This window comes from Centropristis striata, chromosome 17 (genome assembly GCF_030273125.1).
Source record: "Centropristis striata isolate RG_2023a ecotype Rhode Island chromosome 17, C.striata_1.0, whole genome shotgun sequence".
Classification (NCBI taxonomy): Eukaryota; Metazoa; Chordata; class Actinopteri; order Perciformes; family Serranidae; genus Centropristis; species Centropristis striata.
Window position 1 is genome coordinate 792,501 of NC_081533.1, and position 2,500 is coordinate 795,000.

Here is a 2,500-nt window from a genome sequence, read left to right on the forward strand (position 1 = left end):
TGTAGTTTAGTTTTTATTAGTTGTAGTTTAGTTTTTATTAGTTTTAGTTTAGTTTTATTGGTTTTAGTTTAGTTTTTATTAGTTTTAGTTTAGTTTTTATTAGTTGTAGTTTAGTTTTTTTTAGTTGTAGTTTAGTTTTTATTAGTTGTAGTTTAGTTTTTTTTGTTGTAGTTTAGTTTTTTTTAGTTGTAGTTTAGTTTTTATTAGTTGTAGTTTAGTTTTTATTAGTTTTAGTTTAGTTTTATTGGTTTTAGTTTAGTTTTTATTAGTTTTAGTTTAGTTTTTATTAGTTGTAGTTTAGTTTTTATTAGTTGTAGTTTAGTTTTTATTAGTTGTAGTTTAGTTTTTTTTGTTGTAGTTTAGTTTTTTTTAGTTGTAGTTTAGTTTTTATTAGTTGTAGTTTAGTTTTTATTAGTTGTAGTTTAGTTTTTATTAGTTGTAGTTTAGTTTTTTTTAGTTGTAGTTTAGTTTTTATTAGTTGTAGTTTAGTTTTTATTAGTTGTAGTTTAGTTTTTATTAGTTTTAGTTTAGTTTTTATTAGTTTTAGTTTAGTTTTTATTAGTTGTAGTTTAGTTTTTATTAGTTTTAGTTTTTATTAGTTTTAGTTTAGTTTTTATTCGTTGTAGTTTAGTTTTTATTAGTTTTAGTTTAGTTTTTATTAGTTGTAGTTTAGTTTTTATTCGTTGTAGTTTAGTTTTTATTAGTTGTAGTTTAGTTTTAATTAGTTGTAGTTTAGTTTTTATTGGTTTAGTTTAGTTTTTATTAGTTGTAGTTTAGTTTTTATTGGTTGTAGTTTAGTTTTTATTAGTTGTAGTTTAGTTTTTATTAGTTGTAGTTTAGTTTTTATTAGTTGTAGTTTAGTTTTTATTAGTTGTAGTTTTTATTAGTTGTAGTTTAGTTTTTATTAGTTGTAGTTTAGTTTTTATTAGTTTTAGTTCAGTTTTTATTAGTTTTAATTCAGTTTTTATTAGTTTTAGTTTAGTTTTTATTAGTTGTAGTTTAGTTTTTATTAGTTTTAGTTTAGTTTTTATTAGTTGTAGTTTTTATTAGTTGTAGTTTAGTTTTTATTAGTTGTAGTTTAGTTTTTATTAGTGTTATTTATTGTGACCTTATTGAATCTGGACCCAACAAATACCCCATTACAAAACAACTGTTTCCTTTATTTCCTTTGTCTGATCCATCTCAGCCCCAATAAGTTTATTAAGTCATAAAACCAGATAGATGAAATAGATTTCATATCAACCAAAAAGGTTTACGGATGAAAAAAGTTGACAAAGACGAAAACTAAGGACATTTTCACTATAATTTTAGTTAGTTTTAGTTAGTTTTGGAACCACAAAATACAGTTTCAGTTAGTTATTGTTTTTATAAAAACTCTTGTTTTTATTGTTATTTCAGTTAACGAAAATGTTTTTTCAATCCTAGTTGTCGTTATTTTGTTAGTTTTCTATAACTATAATAACCTTGTCCCCGAGCCCCTGACCCTGAGGTAACCATGGTTACCTTTACATGAACCTGATGTCACCTTTAACCCTTAAACGGAGTCTGAACTCTCAAAAAACCCTTAAAAGGAGTGAGACGTGTTCCGGTCCTCACTATGTAGGAAGTACAAGAACACTCCCTCCTTTCTTTCTTTCTTTCTTTCTTTCTTCCTCCCTCCCTCCTTCGCTCCCTCTCTTTCTTTCCTTCCCTCCTTCCTCCCTCCCTCACTCCTTTCTTCCCTCCCTCCCTCCTTTCTTCCCTTCCTTCCTTCCTTCCTTCCTTTTCATCCTTCCTTCCTTCCATCTTTCCATCCTTCCTTCCTTCTGTCCGCCCTTCCTTCCTTCCTTCCTTCTTCCCCCCTCCTTCCCTCCTTTCTTTCTTTCTTCCTCCCTCCCTCACTCCCTCCTTTCTTTCCTTCCTTCCTTCCTCACTCCCTCCTTTCTTCCCTTCCCTCCTTCCTCCATCCCTCCTTCCTTCCTTCCTCCCTCCCTCCCCCTTCCCTCCTTCCTTCCTCCCTTCTTTCCTTCCTTCCTTTCTTTTCATCCTTCCTTCCTTCCATCTTTCCGTCCTTCCTTCCTTCCGTCCTTCCTTCCTTCCTTCCTTCTTCCCCCCTCCTTCCCTCCTTTCTTTCTTTCTTTCTTCCTCCCTCCCTCACTCCCTCCTTTCTTTCCTTCCTTCCTTCCTCACTCCCTCCTTTCTTCCCTTCCCTCCTTCCTCCCTCCCTCCCTCCTTCCTTCCTTCCTCCCTCCCTCCCTCCTTCCTTCCTTCCTCCCTCCCCCTTCCCTCCTTCCTTCCTCCCTTCTTTCCTTCCTTCCTTTCTTTTCATCCTTCCTTCCTTCCATCTTTCCGTCCTTCCTTCCTTCCGTCCGTCCTTCCTTCCTTACTTCCTTCCTTCCCCCCTCCTTCCCTCCTTTCTCTTTCTCTCTTTCTTTCTCTCTCCCTCACTCTCTCCTTCCTTACTCCTTTTCCTCCCTCCTTTCCTTCCCTTCCCTCCCTCCTTCTTTCTCTCCTCCCCACT

The 2,500-nt window shown here is 33.8% G+C and overlaps 1 protein-coding gene and 1 pseudogene across 2 annotated transcripts in view; one reads left to right on the plus strand and one right to left on the minus strand.

The window, feature by feature from the left end:
* LOC131988994 (scavenger receptor cysteine-rich type 1 protein M130-like) overlaps positions 1–2,500 on the minus strand; it is a 912,635-nt pseudogene that overhangs the window by 345,691 nt on the left and 564,444 nt on the right.
* Positions 1–2,500, plus strand: part of LOC131988996 (dachshund homolog 2-like) — a 144,215-nt gene that overhangs the window by 81,737 nt on the left and 59,978 nt on the right. The gene's annotated exons all lie outside the window — the stretch shown is intronic.